The sequence below is a fragment of the Phoenix dactylifera genome, unplaced genomic scaffold (genome assembly GCF_009389715.1).
Source record: "Phoenix dactylifera cultivar Barhee BC4 unplaced genomic scaffold, palm_55x_up_171113_PBpolish2nd_filt_p 000352F, whole genome shotgun sequence".
In the NCBI taxonomy this organism is placed as follows: domain Eukaryota; kingdom Viridiplantae; phylum Streptophyta; class Magnoliopsida; order Arecales; family Arecaceae; genus Phoenix; species Phoenix dactylifera.
In genome coordinates this window covers 202677-224485 of record NW_024067810.1, presented here as the reverse complement: position 1 = coordinate 224485, position 21809 = coordinate 202677, and the positions used below count along the sequence as shown (strand labels likewise).

Sequence of the window (21809 nt, the reverse complement as noted above, 5' to 3'; positions counted from 1 at the left end):
CCCTCGTCCGCCGTCACCGCTTTCCTCTACAAAAAAAAATACCTCTTCGTCTGCCTCACAACCGACCGCCCGCAAAGCCGCCGCCGACAGGTCACTGCGCCGCCCTTCGCCGCCGCCGCTCCGCCTCTCCTCTTCGCCGCCAGGCCGCCATCGCCGCTCTGTTGCGGACCCCCCTTATACACCACCGTCGGATCCCACCACCAAGGAGAGGTCCGGGCTCGGAAGCTACCAAAGGAGGGTCCTACCAAGACCAAGATCAAGGATCGAGCCAATTACTTGCTTGGAGGGATGGCCAAGCCTTGGCCAAGCCCCTTCACACTTGGCCGAACCTTGGCCAAGCACCCCCACATTCAGCCCGCCGCGCGCACGACGACGCCCGCGCTTGCCCGCATGCATCCACGATCGTCCGCGCCCGCCACGTGCCCGACATCGCCCGCACGCACCGTGCCCATAGCATTAATGCCAAGCCTCGGCCAAGCATGCCCAACCTCGGCCGAGCACACCGCGCACATGTCCAAGCCTCGGCCGAGCACGCCGCGCACATGTCCAAGCCGCGGCCAAATGTTGCAAGACTGCATTGCTGCGGCGAGGTTCAGAACAAAGAACCTCGCCAGCTACAGTATGCCGGGCGAGGTTCTGGATACTGAACCTCGCCAGCTACAGTGCCCGGCGCGCCCAGGCCCAGCGGACAGGCCTGGCGAGGTTCAGGACAGAACCTCGCCAGCTACAGTGCCGCGCACCCGCCAGCCCGTCAGCACGCCCGCCCACGCGCGCCCGCGCCCAGCGCCCCGGGCGAGATTCGGCCGAGCGAACCTCGCCGTAGCTCGCGCGCGCCCTGCCGCCCCGCCTGCCGCGCGCCGCGCCTCGGCGCCTGTGCCGCGCCCTGCCAGCACCCCTTGCCGCGCCCTGCCGAGCCCTGGCACGCCCCCTGCCGCGCCCCAACGCCTAGCCACGCCCCTGCTGCAAGCCCAGGTGCCCTGTCAGCCTGTGCCCAGCCCTTGGCTGCCCTACTGCCGTGCCCAGCGCCCTGTCCAGCCAGCTGCCCCAGCCGCCTGCCAAGCCCTGCAGCAATGCCCTGCCACAGCCATGCCTTGCCCAGCCTGCTGCCCAGCCCTGCAGCAATGCCCTGCCACAGCCTTGCCAAAGGCCATGCCAGCCCAGCCATGACAGCCTTGCCAGCCATGCTGCCAGCTCATGCCACAGCCTAGCCAAGGGCCAATGCTGCAGCCACCATGCCAAGGCTGCAGCCTTGTGCCACATGTCACCTAGGCCTTGGCCATGCCTAGACCCCATGAAGTCATGTCTTAGCCACTTATTTGGGCAGCCATGTGAGGACTTGGATGCCTATAAATAAGCTTTGGAGAGGCACATTTTAGGGACCTTATGTCATATGTATTCTCTTGTATTTCGGCCTTAGGCTTGGGAGGGCTTTGCCCTATTGTATTCGGTCCTAGATTATGCTTGTAAGTTTCATTTTGGGAATAGAATCCACCTCAAGCTTTTCCCTAAATCCACTTGTATTCTTGAGTTGTTTTCTTTTAAGACAAGGGTCGGGTCAAGCTGCAGCCAGTAGGCCCTCCCCTTGCCTTGATTTCCTTGGCTACTAAGTGCTCGGCACACAACCGGCGTTACCCGTTTGGCCTGCGTTCCTACGTTTCTAAGGCATCCGCAAGGAGCCAAGGTGCAAGGCTTGGTGTGGCGACTCGGGGCCGAGAGCCGCCCTCCAACAATGGTGCTTTCGTTGAGAAATTTCATTAGGAAGATCTCTTCCTAAGAGGTAACGCCTACAACCTTAAGAAAATTTCAAATTCTATATTAGGTTGGGATAAGTTGTTTTACATTACATTGCATGTTTAGAAGTGAGGATTGCTTCATGATACCTTCATATTAATTGTTGAGCTTGTGGAAGGGTACATTAGAAGTTTATTATGCATGCATTGGTTTCTTAAATTTCGGCAACTTATCATTCTTATTTGCAAAAGAGGAGTGAGCATTTTTTTCTTGATCTCTACCTTGCTCATCATAGGGATGGTGCCAATGGGGAGGCTAATGATAGTACCCGGCACTATTTGACCCAATTATTCGGTGTAGGGTACATTAGGGACGACACAAGAGGGAGGCTAGTGGTAGTACCTCGTGCCCTTTCCTAACTACATCGGGTAGGAAGTAAATAGAGTTTCAAAACATCTCTCTTGGGAGAAAGAGAGTTTTACTTGTAATCTTTGTTATAATTGGAGAAGATTGAGTGGTGTTCATTCCAATTTTTATAAAAAGAGGAGGGTCGGTTCATCCCTTGGGTGATGACCAAAGGAGGTTAGAAGAGGTGATTTGGAGGGCAAATTTTTTTTATGGAGTCCGGAGGGTTAGAGTGAAAGAATTGGGTTAACATGGTAAGCATCATGGAGGAGAGTGAGGCTTGTTTAAAGAGGGCAAATGAGACCCTATCCAAAATTAGAAAGGATCTAAGGGATAGGGAAGAAAGAGAAAAAAATGAGTTCATGAGGATGAGAGAAGAAAGAACAAAAGAAGAGAGAAGGGAGAAAGAAGTGAGGAGAGATGATGAAAAAAGAAGAGAAGAAAAGATAAGGAGTTGGGAGTATAGGAGTACTCAAGGAGCAAGAAGCTATGCTAGACACCATGGGGAGCATGGCTATGGGGAAAGTAGGTGGAGAGAGGGCCAATTGATGATGATAAAACGGGAGTTAGAGAAAGCCCGAGAGTGTATGAAGCTTGGGGCAAACCGTGATCATATGAGACAACCCAAAAAGGAGCTTTTTCATGCTCAAAAGCTTGAGGGCCAACCCGAGGAAACCAAGATGAGACAAGGGGGAAGCAAAGATGAAGCCACCAAATCTGAAAATTTAGAAAAAGAAAGAGAAGAGCTTGAACATGATGATGAGGCCGGAAGAAGTTCAAAAGTGGAGGAGGCCGACCCCCCTTTGCATGCCTTGCAAAGATCGTCCATCCTTCAAGCTACAACAAATGAGGTATCTTGGCCTTGCTTGACGAATTTTGCTTCCTTCGATAATATTTTGGTCCCTTCTCAACCCATGGAACAACACAAGGAACATGTGGAGGTTGTGTTGTCCATTTTGGATGAACACCACTTCCACATCAAGCTTGCAATACATACCCTCACCCAACCGGAGTTGGAGTGCTTTGCCCTCATTACTTTGGGAGAAGAAATGGAGGATGATCAATCAAAGTTTGAGGCCATGATTAAGTGGCCCTTGCCTAAGGTTGAGCCGGCACCAAGGAGATTTTTTGAATTGGCCGGCCGACATCATGATGAAAGGAACCGGCATGAAAAGGAGTTGGGGGGCCTACCTCCAAAGGTTCTAAAGGTTGCTTGAAGCTCATCGGGGGATTTTGAAAGAGGAGAAAGCAAGAAGAAGATATGGCAAGCGTTCATCCATTGGGGAGGAAGGATGCTTGAGAAGACTATGCCAAGGTTTTCCGGCGGTATCCACACTTTATCCTTGAGGACAAGGATAGTTTTCAAGGGAGGGAGAATGTTGCGGACCCCCCTTATACACCACCGTCAGATCCCACCACCAAGGAGAGGTCCGGGCTCGGAAGCTACCGAAGGAGGGTCCTACCAAGACCAAGATCAAGGATCGAGCCAATTACTTGCTTGGAGGGATGGCCGAGCCTTGGCCAAGCCCCTTCACGCTTGGCCAAGCCTCGGCCGAGCATCTTCACACTTGGCTGAACCTTGGCCAAGCAACCCCACATTCAGCCCGTCGCGCGCACGACGCCGCCCGCACTTGCCCGCATGCATCCGCGGTCATCCATGCCCGCGCGTGCCCGACATCGCCTGCACGCACCGTGCCCATACCATCAATGCCAAGCCTTGGCCAAGCATGCCCAACCTCGGCCGAGCACGCCGCGCACATGTCCAAGCCTCGGCCGAGCATTCCCAACCTCGGCCGAGCACACCGCACGCTTGCCGCGGCCAAATGTTGCAAAACTGCAGGTTCAGACCAAAGAACCTCGCCAACTACAGTGTGCTGGGTCACAGAACCTCGCCAGCTACAGTGTGCCGGGCGAGGTTCTGGATACTGAACCTCGCCAGCTACAGTGCCGGGTGCGCCCAGGCCCAGCGGACAGGCCTGGCGAGGTTCAGGACAGAATCTCGCCAGCTACAGTGTCGCGCGCCCGCCAGCCCGTCAGCACGCCCACGCACGCCCGCCTGACCGTGCGCCCCGGGCGAGGTTCGGCCCAGCGAACCTGCCGCGCGCCCTGCTGCCGCCTGCCGCGCCGCCCCTCGGCGCCCCTGCCGCGTGCCCAGGCGCCCTGCCAGCCTGTGCCCAGCCCCTAGCCGCCCTGTCCAGCCAGCTGCCCCAGCCGCCTGCCAAGGCCTTGCCACCGCCATGCCTTGCCCAGCCTGCTGCCTAGCCCTGCATCAATGCCCTGCCAGCCCTGCCACAGCCTTGCCAAAGGCCATGCCAGCCCAGCCATGCCTATTGCCAGCCATGACAGCCATGCTGCCAACCCATGCCACAGCCTAGCCAAGGGCCAATGTTGCAGCCACCATGCCAAGGCTGCAGCCTTGTGCCACATGTCACCTAGGCCTTGGCCATGCCTAGGCCCTATGAAGCCATGTCTTAGCCACTTCTTTGGGCAGCCATGTGAGGACTTGGATGCCTATAAATAAGCCTTGGAGAGGCACATTTTAGGGACCTTATGTCATATGTATTCTCTTGTATTTCGGCCTTAGGCTTGGGAGGGCTTTGCCCTATTGTATTCGGTCCTAGAGTGTCTCTAAGGACTTGGGCTAGTGAGAACCCATCATAGTTCCACTAGATTATGCTTGTAAGCTTCATTTTGGAAATAGAATCCACCTCAAGCTTTCCTCTAAATCCACTTGTGTTCTTGAGTTGTTTTCATTCAAGACAAGGGTCGGGTCAAACTGCAGCCAGTAGGCCCTCCTCTTGCCTTGATTCCCTTGGCTACTAAGTGCTCGGCAAACAACCGGCGTTACCCGTTCGGCCCGCGTTCCTACGTTTCTAAGGCATCCGCAAGGAGCCAAGGTGCAAGGCTTGGTGTGGCGACTCGGGGCCGAGAGCCGCCCTCCAACATGCTCTCCTCTGCGACCGCACACGCCGTTGCCCCGATCACGTCGCCGCCACCTTCATCTTCTCCGCTGCCTCCACCCTCCAACCCTCGAGTTCACCCTGTTTCTTCTCCCTCCCAGCTCACCAAGACCCTATCTCATCCCTCAAACGCTAATCCCCTTTCTTCTTCTCCCTCCTATCTCACCGAGACCCCTCTTCCCCCGCGCCGCCGCCACCACCTCTATCACCAACTCCACCCTCTGCCCTCACCGCTTCCACACGCCTATGCCGTCTTCAGCAGCATCTTCCACAAATCGCCGGGCCCCGGTTCTGCGCTCCGCATTCTATCATCCATACTCTTCTACTGATTCAGATCTGTAAGAAAAGGTCGTATCTTTCCTTTAAATAATTTTTCAGCCTTTCCTTATAAACTAGTTTATCTCTAGATTGCTATTTCTTTTACTTTATGTTGTCGGTTTGAGATAGGACCTTAATTTTATAAGAGCCTATGCCCCTTGAAAACACATATTGAGCCTCACAAGTTATTTTTCAAACCCTCGAAAGGCAACTAGGAAATTTACTTGAAGCCCTAATCAATTTGAAGGACCCCACTTTCAATTGATTAACCTGCGAAGATTTTGCATGACCAGGCCAAGGTTGGCGGTATCTAAGGCCGTGATATTAAGTTATCACCTGTGCTAATTCGAAAGTAATCGAGACTCTGTCATAAGTCTTTTATTCAAGGTTGTCGATTTTAATCTGAATGTTAATATCTAGAATTTTCATATTCTAGAGCATGACAACTCGTAGCGGTACATCCTATTCATATGAGATGTCTACCAACCCAAACCAACAGGTGTTAAATGCCATTACGACATTAGAAACCAGGTTAGAAGCAAGGATTACTGACCTGGAAACTAGGATGAACACTCGCTTGACTTCAGCGGAAAATTCAATCACCAACCTCCAAGTTACTAACAACGATAGAGAGTCTGAACTTGGTGAGTTTAAACCGCCCTGCCCACGAGGCCTTAGGCAACAATACCAAAGGGACTATCCAAGAACGCGTGAGACACCAGATGAGCGTGTAATGCGCAGTATTAAGATAGAAGCACCAAGTTATGATGGTCGCCTCAACCCAAAAATCTTCATTGACTGGCTCGCTGATATGGACCATTACTTTGATTGGTATAGTCTATCTGAAGATCGCAGAGTTCATTTTGCAAAAATAAAGCTCATTAGTCCCGCCAAGTTACATTGGAATACAATAGAAAACGTGCTTGCTAGAGCTAGGCAACCCCCTGTGGTACAATGGGATGAAATAAAGGAGAAATTAAAGAAAAAATATCTCCCCATATCCTATAAGAGTCACTTGTTAGATCGGTGGCAACGACTGACTCAAGGAAACAAACTTGTGTCTAAGTACATCGCTCGCTTTGATGAGTTCTTCATGCGATGCAATGCACGCGAGAGTGTAGAGCTGACCCTTTCTAGATTTAGGTCTAGATTGCGAGATGACCTACAAAAAGAGCTTATTCTACGCAAGGTCAATTCTTTAGAACATGCCTATCAACTTGTCCAAGACATCGAGAGTTACAATTTCGTTAATGCCTCACTGAAGAAGAAACTAGAATGCTTTCCATGGCCGACCCACTCCCATCATCAAAATAATTACCGATCGCCTCAAACCGAAAAAGAATAGTCAGTTGCATTTGATCGAGATCAGGACCCCCCAACGGTGTTTTGATCTTAAGGAGTCAAACCACAAGTTCACCCATGGAAGTCAAACTAACACTTGGGGTAAGCCCAATAATAGAAATCAAGCGACAGAGTCCCAAAAATTTAATGATCAGAAGAATAAGGGAATTTTAGGTGAACCTTCCAAAGTTTCTCAAGATCAGTGTTACAGATATTTCAGTTTTGGGCATAAAGCTAGTCAATGTCCTACTAAGAAAACACTGATCATCGAAGAAGAACAAAATGATGAAGATGAGTTGGTCTACAAGCCTGAGGTTGACCCTGAAGATTCAGATGAAGGTGAGGAGCCCGATTCACTTGAGGGTTCCACTCCTTTAGGCGTAGTTAGGTGAGTCCTTACACAACCTAAGCAAGAAGATGATGACTGGAGGCGCCGATCCATATTTCACACCTATATTAAATGTGGCGAACATAACTGCAAAGTTATCACCGACAGTAGGAGTAGCGTCAATGTTGTATCCACAAAAACCGTCAAGAAGCTACAGTTAAAGACAGTGCCCCATCCTAATCCTTATAATGTGTCTTGGGTGGACAAAACCGCCGTACCAGTCACTGAGCATTGCCTAGTCCAAATCAACTTTTCTGAATATAACGATAAGATCTGGTGTGATGTTATTCCCATGGATGTTGGACACATCATCCTTGGCAGACCATGGCTTTATGATTTGGATGTGACCATTTATGACAAATCCAATTTCTGTTCTTTTATTTATCAAGGAAAGAAAATTCGTCTGAACCCTTTGCCTCCTAGGCCCTCTATTGCTGGAAAGAAGGATGTGAAGGTTGAAAAGCGCCTTCAAATTATTAGTCCTAAGGAGTTTGAGAAAGCAGCAACCCAAGAATCCATAGTTATTGTGTTAATTTCCAAAGAAGTTGCTCCTGATTTCCAAATAGATTTCCCGAATGAAGTTCATCATGTTCTGGAAGAATTTAAGGATATCTTCCCTGAGGACCTTCCTGATGAGCTCCCTCCTATGCGTGATATTCAGCACGCCATAGACTTGGTCCCAGGGGCAACTTTTCTGAACTTGCCTTATTATAGACTCAATCCGATGGAACACGCCGAATTGAAACGGCAAGTTGAACTACTCCAAAAGAGATTCATCCAAGAGAGTCTTAGCCCGTGCGCAGTGCTTGCACTTCTGACGCCCAAAAAAGATGGCACCTGGAGAATATGTGTGGATAGCAGGGCAATTAATAAGATAACGGTTAAGTATCGATTTCCAATACCATGATTGGATGACATGCTCGACATGATGGCAGGTGCCACTATCTTCTCCAAAATTGACCTTAAGAGTGGTTACCACCAAATCCGTATCCGCTCTAGTGATGAATGGAAAACAGCTTTCAAAACAAGGATGGATTAGACGAGTAGCTAGTCATGCCCTTTGGGTTGACAAATGCACCTAGTACATTTATGCGAATCATGACTCAAGTGCTAAGACCTTTTATAGGAAAATTCCTTGTAGTCTATTTTGACGATATCTTAATTTATAGCAAAAGCAAGGAACAACACCTTGAGCACTTACGTTTGGTCTGCAACTCGCTTAGGAAAGAAAGCCTATATGTGAACCTTAAGAAATGTTCATTTATGACTGATCGTGTTATCTTCTTAGGGCTTGTCATGTCTTCCGAGGGTGTTTCAGCAGACCCACAAAAGGTCCAAGCTATTCTTGAATGGCCCGAACCCACTACATTATTTGAGGTGCGAAGCTTCCACGGCTTAGCCACCTTTTATAGGAAGTTCATCAAGAACTTTAGTACGATCACTGCACCGATTACGGATTGTATCCAAAAAGGTGAATTTCATTGGACCGCCGCAGCCTCCAAGGCGTTTCAAGAGATCAAGACTAGAATGACAGAAGCTCTAGTCATGTGCCTCCCAGATTTTACTAAAGTTTTTGAAGTCTCTCGTGATACATCTGGTATAGGTATAGGTGGAGTCTTAAGCCAAGAAAAACATCCTATCGCATACTTCAGTGAGAAGCTGAATGACGCCAAATGGAAGTATTCCACCTATGACAGAATTTTACGCAGTTGTACAAGTGCTGCGTCACTAGCGTCACTATTTGTTACCTCAAGAATTTGTCTTATATTCCGATCATGAAGCTTTGAGGTACTTGAATTCCCAGAAACGATTGAGTTTCCGACACGGAAAGTGGGCTAAATTTCTTCAAGAATACACCTTTGTGTTATGTCATAAAGCAGGAATTGACAATAAGGCAGCTGATGCCTTAAGTTGACGTATAGCATTACTTTTTTCAATAAGCATAAAGGTTATTGGATTTGAGCGTATGATTGAAGACTATGCATCTTGTCCAAACTTCGTTGAGATTTATGCTAGCATGTTAGCAGGTCGCACCAGGAACAATAGTGACTACCTTGTGGTAGATGCTTTCCTGTTCAGAGAAAACAAGCTGCGTATTCCTCAAACGTCCCTTAGAGATTTTCTGAACTCCATGCGGGAGGAATAGCTGGCCATTTTGATAGAAATAAAACTATTGATATGGTCGAACAAAGATTTTATTGGCCTAGTTTAAAAAGGGATGTTGCAAAAATCGTTAGTCAGTGTCGTACTTGTCACTTATCCAAGCAGCGCAAACAAAACACTGGCTTATATACCCCCCTTTCCGTCCCTGATCGTCCTTGGCAGGACATTAGTATGGATTTTGTGCTAGGGCTACCAAAGATTGGAAGCATCATTCCATTCTCATGGTAGTGGATCAGTTTTCTAAGATGGCACATTTTCGGCCCACTTCAAAGATTTCTGACGCCTCCAAAGTTGCGAGGATAATCTATGACGAGGTAGTTAGGCTCCACGGATTTCCTAAATCGGTAGTGACTGATAGAGATGTCAAATTTGTTAGTTATTTTTGGAAGACCCTCTAGAATCTTATGGACATGAAGCTTAAATATTCCACAGCATCACTCCCAGACAGATGGTCAAACTGAGGTGGTCAACCGCAGCCTAAGAAACCTTCTAAGATGTTTAGTGGGTGACCACCCGAAAAATTGGAATCTTCTCCTATCCACGACTGAATTTGTCTACAATAGCTCTGTAAACAGGACCTCTGGTTTGAGTCCTTTCGAAATTGTTTTAGGCTACGTCCCGCGAAAACCTATTGATCTTATCCCAGTAGCACCTAACAACAAAATTTCTGAGACCGCCAAGTCTTTTGCGCAACACATGCAAAACTTACATAAAGAGATTAATAAGAAAATTGAAATCAATAATGCGAGATATAAAATGGCTATTGACTTGCGTCGACGTTATCAAGAATTTAAAGTGGGTGATGATGTAATGATCAGAATCAGATCTGAACGGTTTCCACCAGGAACCGTTAGAAAATTGCATGCCCGAAGTATGAGTCCATACAAAATTCTGAAACAGGTTGGATCTAATGCATATGCGGTGGATATTTCAAGTGATTTTGGGATTAATCTAGTTTTTAATGTAGAAGACTTAGTTGCTTACAGAGGTCCGACAACTATTCCTGAAGACCCATTCACAGAGCCTGATACTGACCTCACATCCAATTTTAAAATATATCTCCTACTCCTGCCTTGCCTCCTGTACCTTTTTCTCCGCAGATCACGGACACAGTGGAACAAATTTTGGATGATCAGATTGTTAGTACGCAAAGCGGTGGATATCAGCGATATCTTGTCAGATGGTATGGTCGATCTCAGTCAGATGATACCTGGATTAGCAGAGATGAGCTTTAGCGACTTGCTTCCGACCTGTTGGAGCATTACTAGAGCTCTGTTTCGCCAGAGACGAACTCTTCTTAGCTGAGGAGAGTTGGTGGAGACACAGACCACCGTTTTCAACACGTTTACAGGCGTCGCTGGCGTGCATAGCACTTTGGTCCATATGCAGAGGCCCCAGTGTTATTTACTTGTGTTATTTACTTGTGTATTTCCCTTTTATTTATTATGCATTTTCGTATTTATGTCAATTGCTATTTTTAGCCAGCTTGTTATGGTTGTGTTTAGTTGTCTTAGTGACCCATGATGTGTCTTTGGATCATGGGTAGTTACATGATCACTTGTTGGGATCATGGGTAGTTATATAGGGGGCTACATATGAAACCCCATGTCTGTTTTCTTAGTCAGAATATTTGGAATGAAAATCTTGCTTTTGCAAAGGTACTCCCGAATTGGAGACCACTAGAGGAGGATTTCTCGAATCTGGTGGACTCCAGAATTCTCTGTCTTGCATCAGTTTTAGCACCAGAAGTGTAAAAGTGATGGTTGATACCCAGAATCCAAGATGGATTCCTTTTTAAAACCAGTTGTAGTTCTGTAGTAATGGGATTATCATGATGATGTTAAACAGGTCAGCAATTTGGAATACATCAATGGTAAGCCTAAAATCTTTTTAGATTGGAATGTAACATCTAGTATTATTTTCTTTATACATTTACGGTCCATATATATTTTGTTACAAACATACAATATTTTACTCATTAGGCCTTGGTTCAACTTGAGCATTTTATATGTTTTCTCGGGTTCATTCCCAAGTGTTTTGTTGTTTATGGACCTGCACATATTAGGGGAAACCATTGAGCTCAAAGCAGAATAAATAGTACAACAGATGTTTCACTAACGGGTATTAAGTTGCCAATTATAGAGTCATTCACCATGATAGGATAAATGAAAATGGGAAGGCACACAATCTGACTAAACAAACCATGGAACTCCTCTTCCACATTGTCTTTCAATCTTCTTTCCCACTTGCACCTCTCGTCTCTCTGTTTCTTTCCTTTAATCATCAACTCCAACATAAAAGGTTATATGGTCCTACTCCAATATAGGACCCGCACACATAACCTACCGTCAGACATCATATTCCATGGAGTATGATCTTCCACAAACCTTCCCTCCTTATATGGTGGGTATGTTCTAAGGTCACAGTATGTTGTTGAAATCCATTCCCCCCATGCAACAATGGCCAGGACAATATCAAACTCACTATCAAGGCAACTATCTTGGACAAGATCAGTCACATTATCAGCAAGAATGGTGGTGGCAATATTCAGGAAGGCATCAGATCGACTAGCCTAACCATGAACATGATCTGGACATCTAAAAGGCTCATAGACACTCTAGAGGGGACTAACAGTTAGTGGGCAATATCTACTTTTCTGAAAGTATTTATGCATTAAAATGTTGAAGTTAGATAATGTAGTATTTTAATTTATGAAAGACCAAGAAGATGCCTGATGAATAAAGAGCATTATAGCACCAATTTATAAGAATAGTTATGTTCAAAATTGTTCTACCCATCGTGATATTGAACTTATGAGCCATACTATGAGTTCATAGAATCTAAGAGAGTGTGATTGAGCACAGATTGAGGTGTAACATTAAAGCATTGGAGAATCAATTAAATTTTATGCCAAGAGGGTCGACTATGGAAGCTATTTTTCTTCTTCAGAGATTAATGGAGAAGTATAGAGAAAACAGATAAGATCTTCCTATAGTATTTATTAACCTTGAAAAAGCATATGATAGAGTCCCTAGAAGAGTCTTATGGTAAGTGTTAAAAAAGAAAGGAGTTTACCTTAGATATATTAACATAATAAACGATATGTCCAATGGAATGATTACTATTATGAGAACTAGTGGCATACTAATGAATTTCCGATCACAATACGTCTATTCTAAGGATCTTCTCTAGGTCCTTACCTTTTTGCGCTAGTTATAGATGAGCTTACTAGACATATTCAAGACGATGTTCCTTGGTGCATACGGATAATATAGTCATAGTGGAAAAAATTAAGGTCAAGGTTAATCATAATTAGAACTATGGATGAGTGCATTAGAATCAAAGGATTTTAGGTTAAGTAGGACCAAGATGAAATACATGGAATGTAATTTTAGTAAACTTAGAAATAGAGATGAACGTATAGTGAAAATTGAAAAACATGAAGTGTCTAAGCATGATTATTTTTGGTATTTACGGTCTTTTACTCATAAGGAAGAGGAAATCGAAGAAAATGTTATCCATTGGTTTAAAACATACTAGATAAAACGGAGAAGTACAGCTAAAGTATTATGTGATCGTAGAATACCTACCAAGTTAAGGAAAAAATTTTATAGGGCAGACAAACAACCAACTATTCTTTATGGTACAGAATGCTGTAGAATTAGAAAATAACATGTGCACATTCTAAGTATGACCAAGATGACAATGTTAAAATGAATGTATGGTAGTACAAGAAAAGATAGAATAAAAAATAAAACCATTCGTAAAAAAATGGAGGTAGTATAAATTAACGACAAATTGAGAGAAGCACGACTTAGATGGTTTGGACATGTACAACGTAGATCGAGGAATGCACCAGTACGAAGGTGTGTTTTTTGATACATATAAAAGGAAAAAAGAGAAGGTAGAGGTAGGGTGAGAATTGAATTATATGGGATGTAGTAGTAAGGAAGGACTTGATATCTAACATCCTTTAAAAAATGTAGCCCTAAACCAAGCAGAATGTAAGAAAAGGATTCATGCAACCGTCCCCAGCAAATACATGTTTTATTTGAACTTATTGTTATTTTCTCTAATTGTTTATGAATCATGGTATCAATATCATACCATGTTGATGTCGAAAAATGAAAACCCTAGGACCATGAAAATATCTTTTCCATTTATTTCTACAAACCAATGATTAGATCCAATGCAAAAAATATTATCAAATGTTCATTTACAATTCCATCCATGCTCACTAAAGCAAGACAGTTTGAAGTCCTTTTGTTTGGCTCTTGATTGGGCCTTCCTCAATGTTCATCGCAAATGCCATGCCATTTAGATTAATCATCATCACATTACCCTCCATTGACATAACTTCTGTTTTCATGAACCTGTAAAATAGATGCATCATTGGAAGAGTCCGGAAACTAGATGATCTTGAAAGTCATTATTAACAAGCCTTTTCCCATCTAATTTGTTTCAGCATTTTTAAACCCTCCTTGCCATTTGTTCATCATCCAAGAAAACACAACTCAAAATTAAGATGGATCCAAGAAAGGGGCCCAGTATAAAACCTACATGGCTAGGTGGTGGGTGGTGAAATCTTTGTCTGCAAAGAGTCTAAGAGAAAGGGGTGCAATGAAAACTTTGACATGTGGAGCTGTATCCATCTAAAAGGCACAAATAGCCAAAGAGCCAAATGAAATACAGTCCGCCACTTGTTTATACAAAGAACTGTATAAATTCCATACCTATGAAAGACTTCGATTTTTTACATGCAACTCCTCACGCTTCTTTAGACATTTCTCACCTCTATGCTGAACCATTCGCAACAGCTGAAAACCACACCCAACCTGTGTTTCTTGAATCTTTATTGAGAATACAATTTAGCCGTACGTTGAACATAACCAAATAACCATCATGGGTTTAACAAATTCTGCCATCATTCCCATTTCTAAAGAATTCATAAGACTTCATTTATCACTTGAACCTAGAAATAGACAGCATTAGTGCATTACCACTAAAGTAGTGGCAACACTGCAGCATTATACCCTAATATCCCAAAATTTCACATAAATATATATACATATACATATATAGGACCTTCACGATAGACAGTTTCAAACAAATGTCCTCCAGATACTCTTTGCAGCCCATGTTAATTTTGGTTATTTTAAATAAGCCATCAAATCTGCAATATAATTGGTTAACTTCTAAAAAAACCATTCATATCGCTTCTAAGTGCTCTTAGCAATAGTAGCAAATACTTCCAAGCATGGTAAAACATAAATAACAAAATATTGAAATACCTTATTAAGAAATATGCTTCTCTTTGATTTGAAAATCCAGAGACAACCAAAGAAGTGACAAGAGATAAAGCAAATGACTCGAGACAACCAAAGAAATGACTCGAGATAAAGCAAATGACTCGAGAAAACCAAAGAAATGACAAGAATCCAAGCCTTTACCAATGTACTCTATTATGAGAATCCAAAGAGGAGGCATTCATGGCTTTTGTAGGTTAATCCTGAAGTACTGCATAAACCCTTACCAGAATGGTTCCATAGATGGTGGACATATTTTGGGCCAGATATTAATATATAGCCCAAAGAAATAATGAATTATTTTGAAGAATGGGTGGATCATCATCCTACCATCAACAAGCTCACACATGAATACATCTCTTCCGAGCTCTGTCCAATGATGTTCATAATAGAGAACAAAATCCTCTGGATATGGAAATGGATCATATCTGCGGAAATGAAGAAGGAAGAAAATATTCTTGTCCTAAAAAGAAAATTTTTATATAAGTGGTGGCTGAGAATACCCAAGAAAAAACTTGATGATATCATCGCCACTATAAAATCCAATTTAATATCATTTAAAAATAATCATGCTGAATCACAGCAGCCAGAAGATAGTACTGACAGTTATTTTGCCGGTCTGAAGAATAAATTTTTCAGAAAATATCCTCAATGTACTCCTGAAGAAATTATGGCTAAATGCCTGGACCATATGAAACAACAGTTCTGCTCTACATTTGAAGCAGAGCCAAAAGGGACAATGTCCATTGCATCAAAAACTTCATCTTGTTCTGCACCTGAATATCAGAACAAATACAGATGCCTTGCAAAAGAGTCCTAGGATCCCTATGCAGCGGATACCCAGTCTCCTGAAGAAGAAGAAGAACAGTCTTTTCATGCACAAAAGCTTCGTGCATAAGAATTGACAGAAGCCATGTGGCAGAAAGTTCTGGCCACAAGACCAAGAAAAGAAGCAGTAAAAACTAGACCAATCAGGTCTAATGCAAGTACGGACAAAGAACCAGCCCATCATTCTGATTAATTACCAACAGAATGAATCAGCTAGAATTAAAGCTGAGTCACCATCAATTATCCCGAAGGAATCTACTTTCGGCAGAAGGACATCAATTTTATGTCTACATCAGCACAACTTTCGGTCGAAGAAATCCTCTCTAGCCAACAAAGAGAATCATCTTTATTAAAGCTGTCTAATGTCAAATCAGCCTTAGCCAACATATCATGCCAGCACAACACTACGGATGAAGAAATGTCTTCTCCAGCTAGCAAAAGGAATCCACTTTTGAAAAAGCCACTTTTTGAAAACGAGCTTTAGTCCCATCAAGCTACTCTGACAGAAGGAATCACCACCGACCAGAGGAAAAGAAAGATGCTTTACGAAAAGCCGCTTTTATAAAAGAAAGATGCCTTGCTTTATTTTCTGCTTTGAGTCTTTTCGGTCTTTCTGTTCTCTTCTTTATGTCAAGTTATTGTTTTATCTGTCGACCATGCGTGGCAGACTAACTTTCGAACTCCAAAATGAATTGGAATCCAACTTTGCAACTTGGTCTATAAAAGATGATGCCCTCGCACTTGCAAAGGCAGAACCTTTCAGACCTTTGGAGTAATTGAATCTCTTTTCTCCACATATGTCTGAGCTTGCGTTCTTTCCTCCTCCACTTCCTTTTCCCTCTCCATCTTTTACGGAAGTTTGCATAAAAACTTCATTTATTTTGGTAAAAAACCTGACTCAATCAGTGATCTTAGGAATGCCTTTCCTAAATGGAATTATGCCAATAATAAGAATAGATGATAATGATATCTATTCCAAAAAGCAAGGAAAAAAAATAATATTTTTCTTTATTACAAAACCATAAACAAAGGTTATTAATGAGACAAGAAACCTTCTTATCAAAAAGGAAAAACAATTAGATTTCCTTAAACAAGAAGCTAATATGCTTATTATAGAAAAAAAGTGACAAGATCCTTATATGATCCAGAAAATTAAGGATCTAGAAAAACAGTTTAGAGAAGAAATCTGCAACGAATTACCTTATGCATTCTGGTCTAGAAAAAAACATGTTTTCCTGCCTTATGAAAGCTCTTTCAATGAGAAAAATATACCAACGAAGGCTAGACCAGCACAGATGAATAGAGAATATCTAGATTTGTGTAAAAAGAAAATTAATACACTTCTAAACATAGGATTAATTAGAAAATCCCAATCCCCATGGAGTTGTACAGCATTCTACGTTAATAAAAATGCAGAAAAAGAAAGAGTACCAAGATTGGTAATTAATTACAAACCCTTAAATAAGGTATTAAAATGGATAAGGTATCCATTGCCCAATAAGAAAAACCTCTTAGACAGGCTAAGTGAGGCATTAATCTTTTCTAAATTTGATTTAAAATTAGGATACTGGCAGATTCAAATTGAAGAATCTGACAGATATAAGACAGCATTTACAGTACCATTTGGGCATTATGAATGGAACATAATGCCATTTGGTTTAAAAAATGCTCCCTCTGAATTTCAGAGTATAATGAATGAGATTTTTAATCCATTTTCTAAATTCATCATTACTTATATTGATGATGTCTTAGTGTTTTCTAAATCAATAGAACAACACATTAAAGACTTAAAGATTTTTAAAATGGTAGCCATAAAAAATGGTTTAGCAATATCTGCTAGAAAAATGAGTCTTTTCCAAACCAAAATAAGATTTTTGGGTCATTATATCAACCAAGGGAAAATAGTCCCAATAGAAAGAAGTATAGAATTTGCATCCAAATTTTCGGATGAAATAATAAACACCAAACAGCTTCAAAGATTCTTAGGAAGCTTAAATTATGGGTCCGGACTATTATAAAGATTTGGCACAGGATACTGCAATTCTATACAAAAGGTTAAATAAAGAACATGTACCATGAAGTCAGAAACATACTGACACGGTAAGACAAATCAAGTCTAAGGTAAGGAATCTACCTTGCTTATCTTTATCAAATCCTAATTGGTTTAAGATTGTAGAAACCAATGCTTCAGACATTGGTTTTGGAGGAATATTAAAACAATTAGATCTAAATAATGGTAAAGAAATTCTGGTAAGATTTGTCTCTGGTAAGTGGAATCCAACTTAGAGCAAATATTCAACAATCAAAAAAGAAATATTTTCAATAGTAAAAAGCATTTCAAAATTTCAAAATGATCTGTTGAACCAGCCATTTTTGCTGAGAATAGACTGTTGTGCAGTCAAACAGATCATAGAAAAGGATGTCAAAAATTTGGTATCCAAGCAAATATTTGTTGGATAGCAGGCACAAATGTCTGTCTTTGATTTTCAAATTGAATATATTAAATCTGAAGATAATTTTCTTCCAGATTTTCTAACTAGAGAGTGTTTGCAGAAATGATTCCAAGCCGAGGATCATATGATCGAGGCAGAAAATCTTCTGCTCGATGTCAGGGGACGCAGTGCCAATGCACTTCCCATGAGCACAGAGAATGTTTTGTCTCATTATGATCGGGGAAGCAGTGCCAATGCACTTCCCAAAATTCCACAAATGGTGGATTTGGCAACCTATCTCGGAAAAAAAAGAGAAAGTTGGCCAAGAACAACAAATAAATGTTGTCTCGGAAGGAATTACTTTGCAATCAACTTCATCGTCGAGCCCACCGATGAAGAAAGTACTACAAAAAAATATTCTAGATGTACTTATTCGGAAAAGAAATCCGAAGAGATAATTATGTACCTGGATCATAATGAAGTAAATAATCTGAATGATCCATGGTTCATATGTCAAAAATATTTTGACGAACGGGGTTATCTGTTATTAAAAGGGAAAAACAGAGTAGTTATGGAAGCACTCCTGCTCCATACTAATTCTGTGGAAATTAATCATAATTTTCATAATAATTCTATCAGGAGTGGTATAATAAATTTCAGCAAATGCACAATTCACAAGGTGATTCAACCCAATGAATGGGGACTTGACCCAAATCAGGGCAAGCATATCACAGTGCATGGGCAAATAGTCTTAGTAAAGTATTGGGACTATGTCCAAGCCTTTACCAATGTATTCTATTATGAGAATCCAAAGAGGAGGCATTCATGGTTTTTGTAGGTTAATCCTGAAGTACTGCATAAACCCTTGCCAGGATGGTTCCACAGATAGTGGACATATTTTGGGCCGGATATTAATATATTGCCCAAAGAAATAATGAATTATTTTGAAGAATGGGTGGATCATCATCCTACCATCAACAAGCTCACAGATGAATACATCTCTTCCGAGCTCAGTCCAATTATGTTCATAATAGATAACAAAATTCCCTAGATATGGAAATGGATCATATCTATGGAAACGGAGGAAGAAAATATTCCTGTCCTAAAGAGAGAATTTTTATATAAGTGGTGGCTGAGAATGCCCAGGAAAACAACTTGATATCATCGCCACTATAAAATCCAATTTAATATCATTTAAAAATGATCATGCTGAATCACAACAGCCAGAAAATAGTACTGACAGTTATTTTGCCAGTCTGAAGAATAAATTTTTCAAGAAATATCCTCAATGTACTCTTGAAGAAATTATGGCTAAATGCCTGGACCATATCAAACAATAGTTCTGCTCTACATTTGAAGCAGAGCCAAAAGGGACAATGTCCATTGCATCAAGAACTTCATCTTGTTCTACATCTGAATATTAGAACAAATACAGATGCCTTGCAGGAGAATCCCAGAATCCCTATGCAACGGATACCCAGTCTCCTGAAGAAGAAGAAGAACAGTCTTTTCATGCACAAAAGCTTCGTGCAGAAGAATTGACAGAAGCCGTGTGGCAGAAAGTTCTGGCCACAAGACTAAGGAGCAGTAAAAACTAGACCAATCAGATCTAATTCAAGTACGGGCAAAGAACCAGCCCATCATTCTGATTAATTGCCAATAGAATGAATCAGCTAGAATTAAAGCTGAGTCACCAGCAATTATCCCGAAGGAATCTACTTTCGGCAACTTTGTGTCTGCATCATAGCTGAGTCACCAGCAATTATCCCGAAGGAATCCACTTTCGACAGAAGGACATCAATTTTATGTCTACATCAGCACAACTTTCGGCGGAAGAAATCCTCTCTAGCCAACAAAGAGAATCATCTTTATTAAAACTGTCTAATGTCAAATCAGCCTTTGTCAGCATATCATGCCAGCACAACACTATGGATGAAGAAATGTCTTCTCCAGCCAGCAAAAGGAGTCCACTTTTGAAAAAGCCACTTTTTGAAAAGAAGTTTTAGTCCCATCAAGTCTACTCTGACGGGAGGAATCACCACCGACCAGAGGAAAAGAAAGATGCTTTTCGAAAAGCCACTTTTGTAAAAGCAAGATGCCTTGCTTTATTTTCTGCTTTGAGTCTTTTCAGTCTTCCTTTTTTCTTCTTTATGTCAAGTCATTATTTTATCTGTCGACCATGCGTGGCAGACTAACTTTCGGGCTCCAAAATGAATTGAAATCCATCTTTGTAACTTGGTCTATATAAGGCGATGCCCTCGTACTTGCAAAGGCAGAACCTTTCAGACCTTTGAGCCTGCGTTCTTTCCTCCTCCTTCCTTTCCCCTCTCCATCTTTCGGCTCTGACCTATGTGGAGAAAAGAGATTCAATTACTCCAAAGGTCTGAAAGGTTCTGCATTTGCAAGTGCGAGGGCATCGCCTTATATAGACCAAGTTACAAAGATGAATTCCAATTCATTTTGGAGTCCGAAAGTTAGTCTGCCACGCATGGTCGACAGATAAAACAATGACTTGATATAAAGAAGAGAAAAGAAAGACCGAAACGACTCAAAGCAGAAAATAAAGCAAGGCATCTTGCTTTTCCAAAAGTGACTTTTCGAAAAGCATCTTTCTTTTCCTCTGGTCGGTGGTGATTCCATCCATCAGAGTAGTCTTGATGGGACTAAAGCTCCTTTTCCAAAAGTGGCTTTTTCAAAAGTGGATTCCTTTTGCTGGCTGGAGAAGACATTTCTTCATCCATAGTGTTGTGCGGGCATGATATGCGGGTAAAGGCTGATTTGACATTAGACAGCTTTAATAAAGATGATTCTCTTTGTTGGCCAGAGAGGATTTCTTCCACCGAAAGTTATGCTGATATAGACATAAAATTGATGTCCTTCTGCCGAAAGTGGATTCCTTCGGGATAATTGCCGGTGACTCAGCTATGATGCAGACACAAAGTTGCCGAAAGTAGATTCCTTCGGGATAATTACTGGTGACTCAGCTTTAATTCTAGCTTATTCATTTTGTTGGTAATTAATCAGAATGATGGGCTGGTTCTTTGCCCGTACTTGAATTAGACCTGATTGGTCTAGTTTTTACTGCTCCTTTCCTTAGTCTTGTGGCCAGAACTTTCTGCCACATGGCTTCTGTTAATTCTTCGGCATGAAAAGACTGTTCTTCTTCTTCAGAAGACTGGGTATCCGCTGCATAGGGATCCTAGGACTCTCCTGCAAGGCATCTGTATTTGTTCTAATATTCAGGTATAGAACAAGATGAAGTTCTTGATGCAATGGACATTGTCCCTTTTGGCTCTGCTTCAAATGTAGAGCAGAATTGTTATTTCATATGGTCCAAGCATTTAGCCATAATTTCTTCAGAAGTACATTGAGGATATTTCCTGAAAAATTTATTCTTCAGACTGGCAAAATAACTGTCAATACTATCTTCTGGCTGCTGTGATTCAGCACGATCATTTTTAAATGATATTAAATTGGATTTTATAGTGGTGATGATATCATCAAGTTTTTTTCTAAGCATTCTCAGCCACCACTTATATAAAAATTTCCTCTTTAGGATAGGAATATTTTCTTCCTCCACTTCCGCAGATATGATCCATTTCCATATCCAGGGGATTTTGTTCTCTATTATGAACATCATTGGACAGAGCTCGGAAGAGATGTATTCATCTGTGAGCTTGTTGATGAAAGGATGATGATCCACCCATTCTTCAAAATAATTCATTATTTCTTTGGGCAATATATTAATATCTGGCCCAAAATATGTCCACTATCTATGGAACCATCCTGGCAAGGGTTTATGCAGTACTTCAGGATTAACCTACAAAAACCATGAATGCCTCCTTTTTGGATTCTCATAATAGAATATATTGGTAAACACTTGGACATAGTCCCAATAATTTACTAAGACTATTTGCCTATGCACTGTGATCTGTTT

At 42.2% G+C, this 21809-nt stretch overlaps 1 protein-coding gene across 1 annotated transcript in view; it reads right to left on the bottom strand.

The window, feature by feature from the left end:
- Positions 1-21809, bottom strand: part of LOC103717408 (kinesin-like protein KIN-UB) — a 72843-nt gene that overhangs the window by 6359 nt on the left and 44675 nt on the right.